The following is a 21,838-nucleotide window of genomic DNA, read 5'->3' on the forward strand; positions in this document are numbered from 1 at the left end:
GGCAGGCAGTGCTCTGCTGGCTTGGTGGATTTCTGTGGCTGCAAAAAGCTCTGAGATAAAGGCATTGTGTAAAAATGAAATTAATTTCTTTACATCAGTATCTGCCATCGAGGACGTTGGAAAATTCACATACTGTGCCCTTTCCTATGGCAGATAAATCTGAAGAACTCTCTCAAACTGAAATGTCAAAGGAGATTTTTTGGAAATGCTGATGAAATTGAGAGCAAGAGATTGCCAGAATGAGGCAGGATTTCCCTAAGGGCTCTGGAGGAATCGCAGCATGGAGCTATGAAGCTACCAACAGGGCCAGGTGCCCTTCTGCTGAGATGAGCGCTGGTATCATACAAATGGGAGCCAGCAAGTGTGACTGCGATTTTTACAAAAGCTTAGAGCCAGGAGACTATATAGAAGTCCAGCTTCTGTATAGAGCAATTTACTTGCTTGAAGCTCTGATAAAGAATAGAACAGGGAGATTTGGAAAATGATATACTGGAAGCCAGTCAGATTTTCAAAGGAGGAATTTATGGCTTGCAAATCTATTAACATTCTTCTTGAGGCTGTAACCAGCTAATAGTGTATTTGAATTCCCCAAACCCATGGTAACCTCCTTTCCAGCCCTGGTTTCCAAATCTTTCCATAAGAAATGCACACAAACCTCCTTTTACGCATTGATAATGTAGTTTCCTTAAGAGCTTTTGTTGATTTTTTTTCAGATCGGGAGGAAGGTTACCATGGAGTTACCTATGGATGGGCAAGCAGACAATCCCATGCATTTGGAAAAGAGGATGAAGAGTAAAGTGTCAGTGCTTGCGCATCATGCATAATGTCTAAAGGTAATTTAAAAACACACACGCACACAAAACTAATGAAGCGCTGCAGAAGGGTAGCATGATGTTGAGCGAGTGGATGACAAAATGGCAAGGTGGCATTCAAGGAAAAGTGCCACAGGCTTGCAGGGAGAGCAGGGCAGGCACAGCGGTGGCCCCGGAACGGGCTGGTGCTCGGAGAAGGAGCCCCCGCCGCTGCAGACGGGTGCCCGGGCAGGCTGGCTCCGCACCCAGCAGAGGCGGAAAGGGCACCCGAACTGCTCAGAAGGGGAGAGGGAACAGCGGAGGTTGGAGGTGACAGCCGGCTGGAGCGGGGACACCCAGCAGGAGGGACCGGAGAGATGCGTCGGCTGGGGTCGGAGCTGGCGGGGGGCCGTGAGGAGGTGGGTGACGGGCTCGTCCGGCGGGTCCTGCTCCTCCGGTACCCACCGAAGGTAACAGTCCAGGGGCAAGGGGCGTAAGATCCGCCGGGTGCCCAGGCGGGGCAGGCGGAGGCGGGCGGACCCCGTAGCCCAGCAAAAGGGGGACTGCGGGGTCCGCCCCCCGGTGCCCCGCCCCGCAGAGCCGCCCGCCCTCGCCCCGCAGAGCCGCGCACAGCGCCCGCCGCCGTCGGCCGGCCGGGGGACACCGGGAGCAGCGGGCCGGGCCGGCATGGCGGGGGCGGGCGCTGCGGGACGGACGCAGCAGCAGCAGCAGCAGCAGCAGCGGCGGCGGGCCCTGGCTGAGCGCTGAGGGCGGCGGCGGCAGCGGCGGGCCATGGGGGCGGCGGCGGGGGGCTGCGGGTACCCTGCCCTGCCCGCCCGCCGCGCCGCGCCGCCCGCCGCGCCTCCAGCCTGAGGCTCCGGGTGGGAAGCGGCGGCGGCGGAACCCAGGTGAGCGCTTGTCCCGCGGGTCGAGGGCTGCTGCTGGGGTGCTGCGGGCACGGCGGCGGGGAGACCCGTCGGTCTTGTGCTCCGTCTGGGGTGCTGCCGGTTGGCGGGAGTTAGCTGGCTTCCCCCGGGGATGCGCCGGCTGATTGCGAGGAGGCAGGAGGCCCGCCGTCTCCTCCCCAGCACCTTCTAAACACCCCTAATGCCAAGCGGGTCCGTGTTTCTCATGGTGTGTCGAGAGGGATGCCCGGCTCCCCGGGCTCTGGGTGCCCAGAAGCTGTCGGTAGCTGGAGGCACTGGAGCAGGATTCTGCCTCGTCCTTCTGCAAGAGCCTTGGCCACAGGGTCAGCTGGAGACATGCGTGTGGCTTTCTGCAGGCACCAGGGCAGTGATAGGATGTCCCCCTCCCAGCCATCCTGCTGCCCCATCTCCCTGTCGCAGCCTCAGTGGCTCCTGGACCATGGATCTACAGGAGGTGCATGGTGCACGGAAGGAGGAATCTGGTTTGAAGGGCTTGCATGGTCTGAATCGGATCAGTGCTGCTGAGCACCACTCTCACCTGAGATGGCTTTTGCCATGCCAGGGCCCCTGGGCAATGCAAGACTGCACAGAGAAGGTGGGGTGCAGGGCAGGGAGCTCCGCCGCTGCCCCCCAGGTCACCTTGGCATGCCCCTGGGTGGAGATGTTCTCAGCGTTAGTTCGGTATCGTGGCAGTTGCTGTGACGGATTGTGGCTGGTTGAGCTGCAAGAGCAGAGATTAATGCACTTGGCTCCTAGCTGAGGCTTGTTTGGGTTTTTTTCCTCATTTCCCTGTTCTAGAGCAATTTGGATGGGATGAGTTTTTCTCCTTGTCGGCAGCAGGACTGGTAGAGAGACGTGGCTTGCTTTCGGGGAAGAGCAATTTGGAAACATTCACATCTCTCTCTTCTCTCATGACAACCGGAAAGCTGTGTGCCACCTTCTACCTTTTCGTGCCTCAGTTTCCCCCATGTCTGCAAGGGAAGGGTGGAGGAGAGAAAAGCTGATTTACACCAGGGTGGGCTGGAATGTGCATTCTTGTGAGGAAGAGACTCCCCTGCACAAGGCTGCCTCGAGGGTAAGAGCAGTTCTTAACCAGGCCCAAGGGAGGCTGAGCCTGTGGCCCGTCTGGGTGGAGGCCGGTGCTAGGGGCAGGGGAGAGCTAGTGCTGCCTCTCTTTTGGGTGCTTCCCTTTCCTTAGCAGCCCTCCATACTCATCCATGCCCCTGCATGAGCTGCTGGCAACTGTGTCGCCCTGCAGCGAGGAGTTCACACAGCACATGAGCAGCAAACAAAACATTTTTTCCTTTTTCTTTTTTCTTTTTTTGTAATATTTTTTTTTAAGAAGGGACTGCTCCAACATTCTCCATCACTGCCACCCAGACAGCGCTCTCTCTGTGCCTTTGAGCGCCAGCGTGCGGCTGAGCCTGCAGCCTCTGGCTGCGCGCTGAGGACCTGCTGCCGCGCTCACCCCCCCACAATGCTGAACTTTCCCTTGCATTTGCTGACATGCCGTCTGCCTCCTTCCAGCACTGCTATCACCACCTAGCCGCCAGAGCAGCAGGAACGAGCCAGTGCTTGTGTCTGTAAACAGCTGCCGGCTGGAGCTGGGGTGCAATGGTGCAGGGCTGCAGTGGGGAGTGGGCTCCGGGGGCCATGCTGGGGTGGGGAGTGGGCTCTGGGGGCTGCATGCATCGAGGAGCACCTGGTGCTTGGTGCAGGCATCGGCCAAGAGCAGCTCAGCTCCTTGGGCTGTGCGATGCTGCTGCAGGAGCCCAGGGGTAAAACAGCCCCGCAGGGCACGCTGCTGTGGGTCCATCTCCATGAGCGTGGCTGCTCTCCTGGTTTGGCATTTCAATGTGCTGGCTGCCTGCTTGATTGGCATGGCAACAGCCACCATTGTGTTGCAGCACTGCTTCGAAGCCCCAACTTCAGCATCATTGCAGGCGATTGCTGCAGGTGCCACCTTTGAGGAGGGCAGGGGGTGCTGCTGGCTGGGTGCTCCAGTGCGGGTAGCACCAAGCCGCTGGCACCCCGTGGTTGGAACGTGTCTGGCTCTTCCCAGAGCTTCAGCACAGCTGGTGCCACGGGCTGTCCCTGCAGCAGCCCCAGCTGCTGTGGCTCGTCCCGGTGTGACGTCCCCGATCCTGTCCCAGGGGCCGATGCTGCTGGCTGCCAGCAGCTGACTCGGCTCGTCAAGAGGCTTCCCCAGTGCAGGGGGATCGGGATCTCTTGTTAAGGAAGCGCCTGTGGAGTAGATGCAAAACCACATCCTCTTTGTACAGTGGTGGATGGGGGGAGCACACTGGGGATGAAACCTAAACGGGCTCAGGCTTTGTCCCTCTCTGTAAGCCAAGGAACAGGGTGCTGGAGACAAGGCTGGGGAAGGGGAGAAGTGCCACCCAACGAGTTAGGGTGGACAGGGACCCCAAGCTTCCTGAGGCAGGAGGGTGGCCTGATGCTCGCACAGGTGTGCATGTGGCAAACTTTGGAGCTCATTTCTGTCTTGAAGTAAGCTACTTCGAGCTTCGAACTGAAGCCTAAAAGCATAAATCCCAGTCTAGCACAGGAGAAGCCCCCAAGTGTGAAGCGGTTGGGAGATAAGGCACTGTTTGCACCAGCCGCCTTCGTGTTTTGCCTCACCGCCTGAGCTCGTGGGAGCCAACCTGCGTATTGGGGGCGAGCGGGAAGATAGGCTCTAGGACTTGCCAGCGGGTCTGCAGAGCTGGGATTTTGCCTCCAGTTGCAGCCCTGAGATACCAGGAAGATGCTTTCATGGTTTGCTTGGTGGCTCCTCCCTGGCACTGAAGGACAAAGCTTCAAGTCCTCAGCTATGCCTTAGCATCGGTCCTTCCCTGCTCCCGCTGAAGTCAGCAGCGAGCTTCTGTCCCGATCGTACCCATGAGTTCAGTGTTATTTGCCAGGGCAGCTCCAGCCCACAGGCACCACGCTTCTGTAGTGAAGAAAGCATTTACATAATGATCAAGTCGGCTGCTGCCTTGAGGAGCCTCCAGCCTGCCTGGAAGAAGGCTCAGATCATCTGGGGGTCTTCCACCGAATGAGCCCCCCACCTTCTCTGGGGCCTGGCGCAGCAGGACTGCTCTCGTCTCTTCCACCATAGGGCAGAAAGCAGCCCCCATCTCCTGAGGCTGGGATGCTTTTCGATGCCCCTGTTCCCTACCAGGGCTCAGCCATGGCATCGCTGAGTGATGTCTCGGAGCCAGCGATGGGAGGAGGGAGACGAGCTGAAGTAATGGAGCCTTTTGCTCCCTGACAGTGCAGGGCTTGTTTGGACATGCTCCTTCCCCTCCAGCACCCATCCGCAGCACTGGTGCTGTTGGCTTGCTCCAGCTTTGAAAGTGGGGGACAGTGATACAGATTCACATCAGCCAGGGAGGAACACTTGGGAACGTGGAAGGAGATGTGGCGCCATCCACCCTTCAGTCCTGCAGCTCGGGAAGGTGGTGGCCTCGGGCCCCGAAAGCTGGGAGATACCACTGGGTTGTTGAAGGACACATCTTTTTCCAGTTGATCCAGCCTACCTAAAATAGGGTCTTTTTTCTTCTGTGACTCCTGCTGGGAATCTCTTCAGTGGAGGGTTGGAAGTGGGTTGGGGAAGGCCCTACATGCACCACAGCAGAGACTTCTGCAGCCAGGACAAAGACATGGTGGCCAGGAGCCACCTTTGAGGACTTGGCAGCCAACAAGCCCCTTCAACCCACTGGAAGTAATGACTGAAACACCAAGGCTGGGTCTGGGATGTAGAGGAGCCTCAAATCTGGCATAGCCACAGCTGGACTCAGAAAACACAATATCCAGTTTTAATTTGTGCACGGCACAGCGAGTGCTCGCACAGGTTCACGGGTGGGTGTTCTTTCCCCCAAGGGTGCATGGATCCTCAGCTGTGCAAAAATCACTGTGTCTCCGCCTTATGGTCCCAGCTGGGTTTAGAAAGACCTAAGGCTTTGGTCTCAGGTCATGGAGGTGTTTGGTGGTAGAGCAGCACCCCACTTAGACGACAGATCCCTGCACAGCCTTGTGATGTTGTAATCTAGAGACAAACAGCCCCATCTATCCCTGGCCCAATCCACCCCCGCCTGCACAGCCTGAGCACGCAGGATGGATACCAGGACTGATGTTGGGAACACTTCTGAGCTCCCTCGCCATTCTCTTGTGCTTTTAAATTAATCAGGAGCTGGCCTCAGCAGCCAGTCAATAGTGAGATTTATCTCTTAAATAGCATTATTGATTGCCTAGGAAGCCTGGTTTTGTATTGATAGATACGTACACATGCAGACAAGCCCCGTGCCAGGTCCTGGTGGTGAAAGGCACAGTGCAACGTGCAGAGATGGCTGGTTGCAGGTGGGGACATGCATGTGTCCACGTGAGGGAGAGCATCGGAGAGCAAGGTGAGGCACCCCAGGGTCTTTGGGTACGAACCCTTTCACATCTGTCCAGCATTATTGTGCTCCCTTGACCATTCTTGAGCTTTTGCCACTTTTTTCCTAATACATAACATTGTGATGCAAACCTCTGCCAGCTTGCATTACCTCTTCATTTGCAGGTAGGATGCTGTATCTTTCCTTAGGAGAAGACATGCAGGTGTCTGCCCATGAATTGCCTGGTTTCCTTAAACGTCACTGACCCTGTGGGGATTCTTTACATGGGAGACTTGGGATAGGTGTGCAAAACAAAGTCTGCTGTAGCATGGCCCAGAGGCGCTGGTTGGAGAGGAGAATGGATGAGATGGGCCGGACCCATCCTGCCAGGGAGGGTTTTTCTTTGTGCACTCCCGGGGCCGGCGGTGCAGGCTGCGAGCCGACGCGTGCGGGAAGCGCGGTGGGACCTGGCTCAGCTCCGAGCAGGTGGAGCTGTGGGAGTGTGACAGGGGAGACGCTCGCTGCCGTGTCTGCTCGGGGAAAGGCAACGTGCGCTGCCGCTCGCCAGCCGTCTCCCTCCAGGTAACGGGGAGCGGGTGGAGAAGGGTTCCCGTGGGCTGGGGGGGCTTCGCCAGCTTCATCTCCTCGGGGCTCAGGGTGGCTCTTGTCCCATGGAGGTGGCAGAGTGTTGTGCTTTGGCACTCTGCTCAGGGTCCCCATTGCCTGGGTGCCTGCACCACACACACCTCTGTAGCATGGGCAGCATGGTGTGCAGGCAGCCCCTAATGCCGGGGGGAGCAGGTGCTGGTGGCACCGTAGGAGAAGGGTCGGGGACTGGGGCTGAGTGTTGACCCAAGCTCTTGTCCTTTTAGTTTTGAGGCAGTGCCGCTCGACTCCCCTGAAGCAGTGCCGTGTGCTGGAACCTGGCTGCTCTGTCCTCCAGGGTCGTGGAGCACAGCCAAGGTGCAGTGATGCTCGTGAGAGGAATTGCAAAAGCTCTTCCCAGGTTTGCCGTAGCAAAGTTCAGGCTGTGGCTGTTTTGCATTGGTGCTGCAGAGCCCCGCTCCCCAGCCGTGCCCGGGGCTGGGAGCCCTGCGGCTGCCGCGGCAGCCAACCTCGCTCACCACGCCACGGGCGCTAACTCACGCTCGCTCCGTGAGGCACGACAGAGCGTGGCCCTGTGTCCCGTACCTTGTATCCAGCCTCGCTTTGGACCGTGCTGCCTGATGCTCTGCTGTCATCTGGGATTAGTTAAGGCTGAGGAAAGCGTCAGCTGTGTTGGCACAAGCAGCCGAAATGGCACAGATGATCTGTAGGGTCAGGGCTTGGAAGACTCATGTGTGTGTGTCACTGTTCAGCTAATCAATGGGCTTGGAAAGTTCTTGGGTGCTGTCATGCCTATGTGTACGTGCATATATATGTGTGTATATGTATATATATATATATATATATATATATGGAGTGCTATAGCATCTTGCTACTGTTTGGACCCCGTAAGTGTTTTTCTAGACAATGCCTGCCCACACCGAGCGCCCGGTCGCCTGATCTTAGCAAGCCAATCTATGCAGGGATCTCGGGAAAGAACAGTTGGGGTTTTATGAAGCTGGCATAATTTACAGCTAAAATAGCACACCAGAAATATGTCCAAGACAATCTCCTTTGTAATCTTGTTTTCCTTTAAGCCTCCAGGGTAGTGATGGGGGGAGTAAGCAAAGCAAACTGCAAATGGACTTCATTACCCATGCCGGGGAGAGTTGCGTGATGTTCGGTACCAAATGACCTCAGTTTGTGGAGGTTAAAGCTGGCTGTGGTGTCCCCCAGTTTGAAGGAGTGTCCCCTGCCTGTTCTGGGGGCCTTGGCTGCAAATCCTTTTGCAGATGGATGTGTGGTGTGCTCAGGACCATCCACACTGTGCAGCCATCCCAGTGCCTGCTCCCGCAGCTGGGCAGAAAGAATGATGCTGATGCACCAGTGACCATTGTGTTTGTATTGGCCTGGTCTGCTCACCGGGAAGAGCAATGAAATTATCTCACTGCTGCTGCCTTTACGGGCTGCGTTTCTCTTTAGTTTTCAAAACACATATTGTCCCAGATCTTCTGCCAATAGCAGGGAGTGAACTGATAATGCAGCTGCTATTAATAAAGCAGCGTTGTTACATATTCATATCAATCAGACTTCTAATTCCACATTTATTTTTTTTAAAAAATAAAGACTGTTCCACCAAGGCGATGCAGGAAGGTGTCAGGTGGGATGGTGTTGGAGATGCATTTCACCAACGTTGGCAGAACCTGCTCCCCTCACATTTCTTCTCTTGGGGAGTCCCACGCTGACCTGGCCCCAGGGTCCTTGCCCACCTCCCCCTTCCTTCTCCCCGGCAGTGCCAAGGTAAAAGGTGGGATCCCAAAGGTGGTTGCGGGATCCCCAAAGCACTGTCATCATGGGGAAATGGGAGTGGTGCGAGACAGGAGAGCATTGAATTCAGGCAGGTGGGTTGGCGGGAATGGCTCAGTGCTCTTCTCCATTTTATACAGAAAATTTCACATATTATGTAAATCAAAAAGCAAAGTATGGAAAATCTGGGTATAAATCTGGGATGTATATATGTTTGTACAGCCATTAGAGAGGAAAGTATACCACAGAATCCTAGCCAATGGATAAATGTACTTATGCTGCCATTCCTGCAATAAAATATGCTTTTTGTCATTGCTACAGTATAAAAAAAAAGTACTGTCTCCAAAACTGTAGCAGCATTTTATGGTGAGCCATAAATTGGAAGAGATAACTAATTATTCATAAAGTATTACGAAGGTGTCGGTAAATGACTTCACCATTAAAGCTGCACTGAGACTTGCCCGTGAAGCAAAACCCTCTTTCTCACTTTGTAATGATTGAATTTGACGTCCAGATTTGGCCAAATACATCTTGCGATGCTGAGCACGTTTTCCATGCACATTGGTCTGGAAACTCTGGTCTAGCCGGGAACATTTTGAAACGCAGCTCTGGGCTCTCCGAGTCCTCTGACGAGCCCCGTGGTCCTGGCTCCATCATCCCTGGTGCTTTCGGAGCTGCTCCCACCTCATCTCTGCTTCCTCAGGCTCCCAGCACATGCCAGGGGAAGGAGCACGGTTGTTTGGGCGGGAAGCGCGCTGGCATCGAGCCCTCCTGACAGCAGCTTTCGGTCACTGCAGCAAACAGTTTCCAAGCAACTCAGAAGCTGCTGGTCTAAAAGGACTCTTGGTAGAAGCATGTAATATTAGCTGGAGTTATTAAAAGGAGCAACGCTAAAAAGGGTGCGGGAAGGGCAGCCGATGTGTTGGAGCCAATATCCTTCTGCCATCACTCATATCTTAAGTGCTTTAATAAATCTGTGGGCATGTCTCAGCTGAAATGCCCGTAGAGCCCGGCAAGGCTGCAGCAGCTCTGGTTCCCAGCCTGCTGGTACGAGTGCTGGGGACAGGGCACTGCTGTCCCGCCAGCTCTTCAGCTGGGCGCTGGGACAGATGCAGACAATGCAAAAGTTGTGGTCCCTGACCCAAAGAACTTGTGTCTCAGGCTTCCATCCAGATTTGGGACCTTTTCTGAGCAGGTGTGTTCCCCAGTGTCACCCAGCTATGGCATAGCCTACCGTGAGTGCTCTGCTCAGCTGGGAACGGGTGGGAGATGGCCACAGGTGGGTCAGAAGGGTCCGTCTCACTGTGCAAATATCCAGCCTTGATCCATGCCCTGCTGTGTGTTTCCTCTCTGGAGGCTTAACTGCTTCTTTCAGGTCGTTATTTCCCTGCCCTGCCTCTTTATTTCCACTGTTGTGGTATTAATGCTGTCACGGGGGATCTGCAAAGTGCCTGCACTGTTTTGCTCCGGTTATACATAGCAGGAGACATCTGGCTTTTCTCACCTTGTCCACAAATCTAACTTTCTGTCTCTCCTAAGGTAGTGTGAGCTCAAGACAGCGGGGAGAGAAGGAGCCAGTGTTTTTTTGTTGACCAAAAGCAAATCCAACACGTATGTTGTTGTGAGCAGACACTGGCACTGCAGGAGCACTGAGAGGCCAAGTATGGCTTTCTGTGGTGGAGGAGACCTGCCCAAGGGCAAGACAGGGTTGGGAAGGGGCTGAGCACCCAGGCAGGGGCTTGCAGAGCAGCTGAGGGTGAGATCCATCTCTCCCTGGTCATGAGAAGAAACTCCTGGATTCTGGAAATATCATTGGGGCACTCAAATCCAGAGATGGATTTGAAGAGGCAGCTGCTGACATAGTCCAAGCCGGCAAAGTCCTGGTCCTCAGGCAGGCATTTCTCCCTGGAAATAGAAGAGGCTCAGCTGACTTTGCAGCTCTTCCCGATGCTGGTTTGGGTTGGGCTCTGTCCTGCTGCCTGAGCCCCTGGGACAGCCACCTGCACCAAGGCAGCAGCTGGACAAGCCACATAACTCCTGGGCAAATGACGCCACCAGTCTACATGTTGCACCACATGTGTGTGCGATGGCTGCACCAGGCTGCTCGCGAACAGGTTGTGCTGGAAAGGTGCCCAAAGAGGGGCTGCAACAAGAGGAGGGATGGAAGGGTCTTCCTGCAGGTCTGGGAGCATGAAGGGTCCCGTGTGCCGGGACAGCTGGGCCATCTGGAGCAGCTGAGCAGGGCACTATCTGTCTGCTGTGGTCCAACATCTCCTCCAGTGCACCAGGGCAGGCGGGGAACCAAATTTTGCAAAGTCCATAAAGTGCCCTGGGGCACTGGAGGAGACGCTTCACTATCTCTGTCCAGGCAGTGCTGGCAGTGGGAGGGGGTCAATGGTGCTGCCCTTGGAGACACTCGCTCTGGGGACTTGCTCCTGCCACTGGCTGCGGGGAGGGAATGCTGGGCTGCCGGACCAGCCTGTCAGTGCCTGCGTTCCTACCATAAATCTGTCTGGCATCGATGCGTGGGGATGATGCAAAGAGAATTCCTGCTGACTTATGGCTTCTCTGCTCCACGGGGATAGGAAATAGCATAACACGGCTGGCTCTGCTGGCATTTACTGCATCATGAGTTGTCCTTCCTCCCCGTGCAACGTCAGTGGGACTCGGCAAGTGACTATGGCCAGGCAGGTGAGTGTAGGCAGGGCAAGGACTGGTGTGCTGGGAGCTCAAACCCACGTGAGGGTCTGGTGGCTCCAGTGATGCTGTGAGAAGCGGTTGTTCCCACTCAGGGATGCTGTGTGGCCATGGCACAGCAGTGTCGTATCAGCTGTCCCTGTTAGACCCACCTTGCACCAGAGAAAATGTGGTGGCCAGGCGTGAAATGGTGCCACCGCTGCTATGCTGCCCGATGGCCCTTATCTCATGTGCATCACTCTCCATCCTTCCAAATCAGCGCTTGCTTGCAAGGCTGGAATGGTTGTCAGGCCATGGCAGAGAATGGCACCACGCTTGTGGCCCGCTCTGCTCTCAGCAGCGGTGCTCACCCTTGTGCCTCTGGCAATGGCTGTGTAGCCCACTGGAGGGCTTGAGCTTGCAAAACTGACCCACCATGGCAGTGGATGAAGCTGGAAGAAACCCAGAGCAGAGGAGCAGGGCCAGGGCTGTGCAGCGGCAGGCGGCACGCTCAGCCCGCTCCTCTCGAGTCGGTAACATCAGGCTTTGGGAACACCATTGCCTCTGTGCCGGGACCATGTGCCGAGGCAGGACAGTCCCTGCCTGTTGAATCAAGACTCACATTTGTCCCCTTAGCCCTCTCCTAACCTGCCTTCTGCCTGCCATGGTGGCTGCTGCTGTCCCAGCCCATCTCAGATAGCCCACAAAGGTGGTTTTTTTCCCCAGCCTTGCTCTTGTTGCCGCTCTCGACGCTTCTGCTCCACATGAAGCCAACTCCAGCATGTCTGACCCATCACGTCACAGCAGCAAATGCCGGGTGCCTGGGAGCGCTCGGGGGGGATGGGAGGCAGTGGGGTGCCCCACTCTGTGCCCAGCTTGGCGCACGCTGACAGCAGCACCTCCACCTCTTCTCTGTCTCCACACACTGGGGCTCAGTGGCCAAGTACTTTCTCCTTCTTTGCCTCGGTTTCCTCATTCTTCCAAGGGGAGCGATAGTAATGGCTCTGAAGGGCTTTGGGAGGAAGCACCAAGTGCCATCTCTGTCCCTGGCATGGCAGTCCAGGGGCTGCGGTGGCCTCCTAAAGCCCCTCTGCCCAAGGAGGCCCCTCTGCGCACCTCGGTGCTTTGAAGAGATGTGATGCAGCTCTTGGCTAAACAAATTTTTGTTCTCTGTGGCTCTTTCCGATTCAGCAAGGAGGGAGCATCATTTTGGTAACCAAGGTATTTGCATAATCTCTATTTTGTGGTAATTGCTCCCTTTCAGAAGAGGTGCTTATCATCCCATCGGGTTTTGGGCAGCTTGTGCTGTCTTTGAGGCCAGGTGTGGAGGTGGTCCCTAAAAGGGGGTGGCTGGGCTGCTACCCTGTGGCTCGGGGGATGTCTCCCCCAGGGCGAGGAGGCTCAGGGGAGCCTTTTGCACACAGGTTTCTGCACCATCAGTGATCTCTTGCTGCAAGTCCCTTCTTCCCCATGTGCCTCAGTTTCCACTTATCCCCAGAGCCTCTGAGCTGGTGGGGAGGATTTTCTTATGCCATGTGCCTCCGCACAGGGGGACACGGGGTCTCCATCTCTGCAGGAGCTGCCTTCCCAGGGCTGCTCCCTCTCTCCCTGATGCTGTAGCGTAGAAAAGTAGCTGCTGAGAAATGCTTCGTGGTGCTTCAACAGCTGCTGGAGCTGCAGAGCGTGGTGGAGGCATGGGGCTGTGACCCAGCTGTGACAGATGCCACTCCGTGGGGACACCCTGGCTTTCTGCCCTGTGCCACCATAGCACAGGCTGCAGGGGGCCTGGGGGGGTGAGCGGTGGCCGGTGCCACGTGCCCACGTGCCGCCCTCGCCTGCCCAGCAGCGTGACTCACTCCCCGAGTGCCAACTCCCACACGGCAGCGTTTCCAAGAGACCGAGGAGGTGTCTCTGAATGGCGACAGCCAAACGGGGAGCCCGAGTCCTCGTCCCTGGGGCCTGGGTAGGGTGTGTGTGTCTGTCCCTGCCACCAAGGGGAGCCAGAAAGCACCCAGCTGGGGGGCAGGACCCCCATGCCAGGGGTAGCAAACTGGGCAGCCTGCATTGGAGTGGAAAGCAGCAGCAAAGCTTGGTCTTGCCCAGCAAAGGTTGGGAAGGCCATGAGGAGGTGGCTGCTTGCCGGCTGAGGGAAGGCAATGCCCGGCTCCCGGGACCCAGCTGTCCCCAGCCCTGGAGAAGCAGAGGCAGCCAGCCAGCTCTCTGCAGGCTTGCAGGCTGGCTCTTGGGTGTGCTGGCCATTAAACGTGGGCAAGCAGAGCCTGTTCTGTCTTGAATTATTTCCGTGCCTTGCTCTCACAAAGCCCATGTGTGCTGCCTGCAGGTCCTGGATGCCTGTGGGTCAGAGACCGAGAGCAATGCAGAAACCAGCCTGGCCAGCGGTGCAGAAGTTAAACCATCCCTGTGCTCTCTGACTGCAAAAGAAAAAACAGCACATCCTTTTCCAGGCGCCCGGGCGGCGTTGGTGCTGCCTGACCTGACTGCTAAGCAGGGGCTGAGGTTTCTCGCAGCTCCGATCTCGGTGCCGAGCCGCGCTGTCTCCCCATCCGCGCTGCGTCTGTCCCTGCTCCCCTGCGCGGGGCTCTGCCCTGCTAACTCAGCTCCTCTGTTGCCTGCTCTACCCTCCAGGCCTTGCTTCTGCCATCAGCCAGATAGCTGAGGCTGCTCCTGCCCCAACACCAATCGTCTCCCTGGTTGTATTAAGACTCAGTTTATCGGTATAAAATCTCATGTCATTTGTCTTCCTAAAGGCTGGAAGGTAATTCTGCAATCAATGTCCCTCCTCCAGTGCTGGCCTCTCCTCTCTCCCTCCTAGTTCGATATCCTCTTGAGGTTTAATCCCCCAGGAGTTTACCTTGTCTTTGCAGTCCCCAAGGAAGTGCCAGTCTCTCTGGGAAGACCTTGATTCCTGTTCCCATGAGCAGGATGCCCAGTTAACAGCCCTTCGCGGCTCCTCTCCTGTTGTCCGGCCGCAGAGGCTGGCTGTGTGGGAGCTCTGCTGTGGTGGGGTGCACAACCTGGCAGCTCTCACCTGACCCTAATGCCCCCCATCCCCAGGCAGTCAAACCCAGCGCTGGGTGAGCCTGCGGCACTGAGGTGCTGCAGCAGACCCCACTGCAGATCGCCCCCTGAATCCTTCCAGGGGGAGGCGAGTGATCCCTCTGGCACGCGGTAAGGCTTCAAAGCACTTTGCACCCAACGCCTTGCCTCAGAGACCACATGAACCCCACAGATCCCATGAAGGTTTTTCTCCACAGCCCCATGGAATAAAGCTCAGTGCCATCCCAGGAGCAGAGCTGGGGACACGGGGCAGGGGGAGGCTGCACTGGGAGCACCTCCCAGGATGGGGGTTCCCACTGGCAAAATATGCTTTCTTCAGCTTAGACAGAGGACTTTTTGAAGTGGTTTGGTGCTCGGTTGTTTTTTGTGCTTTTCTTTTTTATTTGTCTTCCCTTTAATGGGAATTGTATTCTGTTTGTGGAGCAGCTGGTGATTCTCCTTCTGGCTGCTGACACATCTCCTCCAAGCAGCTCTCATGAGACTCTTCACTGTCTGTACAGAAAACTTGAGCAGAAGAACCTTAGGTCTGCTTCTGCTGTAACTCTACTGATCAGAGAGATGTTTCTGAGAAGGTGTTAGATACCTGGTCCTGCCTGGGGTGGGACACAGGGAAGGGACCTTGCGAGCAGCATCCCCACCCTGTTAGCTGCGGTCATCAACCTGGGCTCTGTACGATCGCAGCCAACGCACAGCATGTGCCTCACTGATGTTTAACAGGGATAAAGCACATTTTTGGTTTTGTTTTAAAGTGCTTTCCTCGGTCAAAATCCTCTAGTCCCATTGGGGACCCAGGCCTGAGCTGGGAGAGAAAAGGGAGTTTTCCCTGGAGACCGGGGGCCATCCTGGAGCTGTGGGTTCCTCCAGGGACAGAGAAGGACCTTGTGGCTGTGGGAGAGAAGCTGGATGCTCTGGTCTCAGCTCCCATCGCTTGGGTCTGTAAGAGGAAAGTGCCAGGGTTTGCTTTGTCTCAGCCCTTCGGAGATCTCTTTGCGTCAATGCCTTCCCTTGCTGCCAGTTCACACAGGATGAGATCCAAGTTAGGCAGTCTCCACTAACACTGATACTAATAACTTGCCTGTGTTTACCTGCCCCTGGCAATATTCTTGCAAATGAGGTGTCAGCAGGGATGCTGGCACATGCGAGCTGCTGCGTGTGTGTTTTACAGGACCGATAAAGCAAGGCTGTGGCGTGCGGTCAGGAGGAATCATTCTGGCATCCAGTCGGAGAGCCAGTGGCATGTGGGGAAGGTCTGTCTCCCAGGCCAATTTGAGATGACAGTGTCTGATCACTTGCACCTTCACCTGGTGCTTGTTCAACAGATGGTCCTTGTGGCAATAGCTTGAATTTCGTGTGTGCTAACCACAGTTCTGCAGCCTCCTCTGCTGAGAAGGTGGCAGTTTGTTACCCCAGCTTCAGCACGGGCTGCTTCCCCAGGAGTCGCTGTGCTTGGCGTGAGGAGCAAAGGCCAGAGATGATACCCGTGGGTCTCCCAGTCTCTGTGTGCTTTGGCCGTGGAGCCCTGCTCCTGTCTGTCCATCGAGGAGCTGGGACAGATGAGTCTCTGCTTTCCCAGTCTTGCACAGGGTGTAAGCGATGCCCCCACCACAGCTCCAACGATACTGGGAAACACCTCTCAGTCCATAACTGTGTCTGCCTTGGTGGCCCTCAGCGATATTTGGGAGCTGTCACTAGACCCTGAGCCTCTTATAGCCTGTAGCCTCCAAAATACTTCAACCACTATGTCTGCAGTATCAGGACTGGTGGGGCTGTAAGAAGGTGACCAATGACTTCAGAACATCTCATCTCTGTGCTGGTACCACCTGTCATTACCAAAAGCGCTGCTTTGTAACCCATCCCCAATGGGAAAATGGGCCAACAGGGAGCCGTGCCTCCGGATCTGCTCCTCCTTCCTCTGCCGTGGGCTTTCCATCTATCATGCTTCACTTTGTAGGGCTATTACGGAAAACATTCCCCTCCCGTGAGGCTTGGCCACTGCTGCAGTCATCACTGAACCCAGGACTGGAGCTGAACCCCCAACCTATGTCTTCCTTCTCCTTGCCCCAGGAGCCCCCCAGAACTCCCAGCTGAATGTCCACCCTGTCCCCAGGACAGAGCCTGTAGCTCTCATCTCCCTGTGACACTGAGCTGCTGGCAGCCAGGAGGTATTAAGGACCAACTAGCTCATCTGCTGAGCGTGTTTGATCGTTGTTGTTAACATTTTATTACCATTTTTATAGGCTAGCAGAAGGATTTTAATCTGGACAGTGAAGTAGGAAATGGGAGAAGCTGTGCCCGGAGCTCAACAAGGAGGTGGTGGGGGCTGGTTGCTCCTTGTCCGTGTCTCTGGGAGGTGATTTTGATGCTCTCAGCCAAATTAGGAGTGTCAGGGAGAGGCGTTCCTGGCCCAGCCTTGTGGCACTGCAGACCTTTCGTTATCTACAGCCCAGCTGGTGCCCAAACAGCCAGTGATGCTTAACCCTGGCCTCACAGCTGCCCAGAGCCAGTCGCTGCCTCCAAGCATAGATCTGAGCCAGCAGAGGAAGGGGCAGCGAGCTCCCAGGGCCAAGCTCCAGCTCTCCCTCCTGCTTCTTGTGACTCAGGACAGCCAAAGTCATCTGATGTGTTCCCGCCAGTGGCTACGAATTGTCATTCACCAAAAGTGCCAAGGTGACAGCTGTGGAGACCACAGGCAGTGGTTTCGCTTGCAGATGAGGAGAAGTGTAGATCCTGGCTCTGCAATGCTCTCTGGATGGTACCGCAGCTGGTGGTCATGGGCATGGTGATTTTGGGAACTGCCTCTCACAGAATCACAGAATGGCTGGGGTTGGAAGGGACCTCTGGAGAACACCTGGTCCAACCCCCTGCAATGAGCAGGAACGTCTTCAACCAGATCAGGTTGCTCAGAAGGGATGAAGGGGCCAGGTGACAAAAGCGGTGGCCGGCAGCTCTTGGCTAGGGGGCTGCCCAGAGAAGTAGTGGGGGGAGGCAGCGGTCCCACGTGCTGGGGTCTCCGGGTGCTGCGGCACAGCAGGGGAGGTGTGCGGTGCAGGTTGCAGGACGCCGGGAGGTAACGTGTTGCAGCTAATGCTGTGTGACAGTTTGACAGGTCCTCCCGGGACAGCCGGAGCTGACATGCCATCTTCAGAGCTGTCACTCTTTGGATTCTGCACTACAGCATTTAGCATAAACAAGCAGCGTGGGGAACTTTTCCCCCCAGTGTTTAAGGAGTGAGAAGGGCTGTGGTTTTATTTGCATGTCTTCAGGAAGATGCTCAGCCCTGCGTTAATCAGCACTGGGCTGTGTCCTCCAGAGATGAAGCTGGCTGGGGGGTGGGTGGGGAGGAGGGGGGTCTAACATTCCCCTGGTCCAAGTAGGTGATGCCGACCACCTCCTGAGGGCTCTGTCAGGAGGCAAGCACAGCCGTGCCCTACACCAGGGCTCACCACAGCCCCAGTGCAGGGTTTTGGACCCGCCTGGACGCAGCAGACAGTGCTCATGGTGCCCTGGGGAGCGGGTGGGGGTATCATCGGCTCCTTGGGGCTGGGGTGGCCCTGCCAGGTTCAGGGAGCTGCTTTAGGAAGGAAGAGGCTGGAGGTGCTCATGTGGGACTCACCCAGAGAAGGTGCTTGAGCAGCTCCTGCCCAGCCCCACAGTTAACCCTGGAGGTGGGTTTGGAGTTTCACCTGTAAAACACAGGAGCAGAAGGACATGTTGCTGCCTTCTCCAGCCCCCTGAACCTGACCCAGGACGTGAGCAGCATCCTGTATGGACCACTGTCCCCCTGGCACGAGCTCTGGGGCATAAGATGCCATCATGGACCACCCCAGGGGAATGCCTGTGGTCCCCTGCCTTCCATTTCTTTGCTCCACTGACTGCTTGTGATGCTTTCCAAGAGCAGTGAGGCTCCCAGTGCTCACATCCTTTCACTCTCAGAGAGAAACAAACTGGGAACACGCACGGTGAAGCAGAATTACCGGTGTGTCTGGAGAGGCAGGGAGCTGGAACAAGGCAGGCTCTGACAGCTGCTTTCAGGTCTGCGAGAGACCAAGCAAAGATGTCAGCTACACGCAGCTCGTCCTGCAGAGCATCAGCCCCCATTTTTGCCCAGCTGCCTTTCGGCACGCACAGCCTGTCCACGCCTCAGGAGCTGCCTGGCTCTATCTGTCCTGGCTGTGAAATGCGTTCGGGGTGGGTGCTGGGGTGGCAGCCATGGGATGCTCCCTCGTGGGACAGTGGCTGAGCAACAGGGATGTGCCAGTCCCGGCAGTGGGGCTGTGAACAGCATGTGTTTCCAAGCTGAGTCACGCTGAGGATTGTGTTTTGTTCCTTGTTAAGAGCCCAGATATGATATTCACTCCGCAGAAATCAGCTCATCATCTACCTCTCTCCACCTGTCTGTCTGTCTGTCTGTCTGTCCATCCCTCCCAGCTCCTTCATGTGGCAGCAAAGTAGCGTCTGTAGGTAAAAAAAAAAAATCTCTGGAAGATTTGGGTTGCCGGGCAGGGCTGTAGGGTCAGGAAAGCAAAATCTGGTGTTTGCTATGCAGAGCACGGAGCCGGCGTGCTGGGCAAGCAGGTACTTACTCAGCTGCAGCTGCCAGGTCTGGCTTTGCACTGGGGTGGGGGCTTGCATCCATGGGAGGGGGGAAATGATGCTACCAGGGCCAGAAGGGGATGGTGGACGAGCAGGGGAGATCAAGACATGCTGAGCTTCTGGGACTCAGTGGGACTCGGTGTCCCCCATGCTGGCCAGACAGGCGGTTGGAGCTGCGGGGGGCACAGGGTACCCACGCTGCTCTGTCCCCCCTCGCCGAGTTGTCTTTGCTCAGCTGCTCTATGCCTAGGTTATTTCAGCTTTGATTCAGCTCCGAAATTGCCTTGGCTGAAACTCTGTCTCTATTGTTTTCAGTCTGCAGAAGCATCATTGAATGTGTCAAAAAGATAAATTGGAGAAAAGGAGAGGAGAAAACAAAAAGAGGCCAGCAGTGCGGTTGGTGGGAGAGCCGTGCCGGCTGTGCTCTCCCAGAGGCAGCTCCTCGCGCTGCTGCGCGGCTCCCCACCCCGCAGCCCTGTCCCCTTCTCTGCAGGGCTGGGACACTCTTCCAGACACCCCCTTCCCTTCTGCCGGAGGGGCTTTCCCTTCGGCAAAGCTTATTTAGGCTTATTTTAGTGTCTGTCCTGCCCTGGCTGGGGCTGAGACGCCGAGTCCAGCCTGGTGGGTGATGAGCTAAAGCCTGTGCAGATGAGCCAGAAGCACCATGGCAGGGCTCTAGAGAAAAGAGGTAGGAGGGAGCAAGACAAACCCAAGCAGGACTGACAGCAGGAGGGGTTGTGGGCTCCGAGCAGACCTGTGTGCATCTCCAGGGGTTGGTGGGCTTGTGCATGTTTCAGGCTCATCAAAACACCTGGTCTGGGGTCCATGGAGCTGGGGAGGGTGTGTGCAGCGCAGACCCAGTCTGCATGGGCTGGCTTGGGCTCCAGCCCAGGCTCTGTAAGGAATTCAGGGGTCCCCTGTCCCAGCTGTTCAAAGAGGTTTCAGGCTTCTGCATCCCTGGCAGGATCAGGCCTGAGGGATGAGGTGTGAGGATTATCTGTCCATTTTGGCTTATCAGTGGGTGCTGGAAGACTGTCCAAGGGTTCCTGGAGCCTGCACTGGGGATGCGGCATTGAGTAGCTCAGGTCAGGCTGCTGTCGTGATGTCTTCAGCACTGTTACTGCCATCAAGTTCCTCTAGGACACAGCTACCAGGGGAACCCCTGCCCCGACAGCTCCTTCAGTGCCAGGCAGAGATCAATTGTGCTCCCAGGGGGATCGGTAGGTTAAATCCTGCCAAGGCACCAGGGACCCCTGGTTTGGCTCCCAGGAAAGTTGCTTACGGTGAGTTACGGGAGGTTGAAGAGGTGGAGGTTACTGCTGCTCGGGGCAAATGAATAGCCTATTAAATAAAATGTCAGCCAGAAACAGATGAGAATGGGCACTGCTTTTTTAGTTTGCACTTTACAAAATGAATTTCCTTGTGTGCGTTTGATTTGCATATTCAAAATAGGCTGTAGCAGAGGGTCTCTCCTTCTGAACCTGCTGACACCAAGGGCTAAATTGTGTAAATTCTGTTATCCAAACGCTCTTTTAAATGACTGGAATGATCTAACGACAAAATCCATTGCCAGAGGAGATGGGTTTTCAGAGCCTAAGCCGTTTGTTTCTGGAAACTACATCAACTCATGTGTGAGAAGTGAAGCTGAGAAATTGCCTGCAAGTGCCAAGCTGGGTCCCATGCCAGGGCAGGTGAAACCGTTCCCTGTCCCAGGTGCCTTTCACACCTGAAATGGGGAAGATTGATCCGTGTGAAAACTTCAAGAGGCAAATACTGAGTGGATCTCATTAAATAAGGCTGGTTTCAAATAAAAACTGATTTGCATGGGATGATCAAGCTAATTGCTACAGCAGGAACTGGGAAAATCATCAGATTCTTATGCAGTAGGAGTGCCGAGGTCTGCTGCTGTGACACTCGGTGTGTAGATGCGTGCCAGTACTGTGATGCCTTCAGCGGCAGCCACACCAGCATCTCCATCGGGAGCTGTGCTCAGGACGTGGCTGACATGCTGGCTCTGTTTGAGATGGTCACTGCTCGCCTGTCAACAGCAGCCTGAGCTGTGGCTCCCTCTCATCTGACAGAGGAGGCAAACTCATGACATGGATAATTTATAAATCTTTTAGTCTGGTTTAGAAACTTCCCGGGGTGCTCCTCTGTGATACCGATGCTTTCCAAACACCGTGGTGCCTGTGGAATGCAATGGCCCCGCGGTGCAGTGCCTGCCGGCACGAGCAGAGCCAAACCACCAGCAGCAGGGGACACCCACACAGCACGTGCATAATGAGCATCTCTTGCTGGTAATTTGGTCCCATCTGGTACACTGGGGACTGAAAGGCTGCGCTGGCACCTGTGCTGCTTCTGCCACAGCCAGGCAAGTGCCACTTTGGGTGCTGCCTGGGAGCCCTGGCAGAGCACGGGGGCCGTGTGGGCAGCCTGGTGGGTGACCAGCAGGGATTCGTGCCGTGGGCAGGTGGCGGCTCTTGGGTGGCATTTGGCCTGGTGTAAGGGAGGTCCCTTGGGTGTTCCCACCACCCCTACCTGTGTCCCACATGGGACTGTGTGCACATGCATCCCACAGGGACGCCAGATGCCTGTGTCCCATGGGGTACCATATGTGTGCACATCCCATGGGAGACCATGCATGCTGGCATCCCACAGGGATCCCAGGTGCCAGCATCATGCTGGGGACCACGTGTCCCTGCATCCCGTGAGATGCCTGCATCCCACAGGGCAGCGTGCCTGTGTGCAATCCACGGGAGCCCTGGGGCACGCGTGTCAGGTCGTGCCGCTGCAGGAGCAGCTCCATGTCCCCGTGCCCGCACTGTTTCCCCGGTCGAGCACCTTCAGGTGACTTGTGGGTGGGGAGGCGTGTGGCTGGTGAGACACGCGCGTCTTCTGTCGACAAACAGAGAGACACCGTCTCCCGAGGCTGCTGGTTTGGTGCAACGTTTGTACACACATGTGTAGAAAACAGAGTATGTGTGGGTGACTGTGCCTCTAAATATAG

General features: G+C 56.0%; 1 protein-coding gene across 2 annotated transcripts in view; it reads left to right on the forward strand.

Annotated features, from left to right (window-relative positions):
- The first annotated feature begins 1,453 nt into the window (after positions 1-1,453).
- The window catches only part of FRMPD3 (FERM and PDZ domain containing 3), a 58,630-nt gene continuing 38,245 nt past the window's right edge, over positions 1,454-21,838 (forward strand). For both annotated transcript variants that reach the window (XM_065846810.2, XM_065846811.2), the window contains exon 1: positions 1,454-1,699. The gene's annotated coding sequence lies outside the window, so the exon portion shown is untranslated. The remainder of the gene's footprint in view (positions 1,700-21,838) is intronic.

This window comes from Patagioenas fasciata, chromosome 11 (genome assembly GCF_037038585.1).
Source record: "Patagioenas fasciata isolate bPatFas1 chromosome 11, bPatFas1.hap1, whole genome shotgun sequence".
Classification (NCBI taxonomy): domain Eukaryota; kingdom Metazoa; phylum Chordata; class Aves; order Columbiformes; family Columbidae; genus Patagioenas; species Patagioenas fasciata.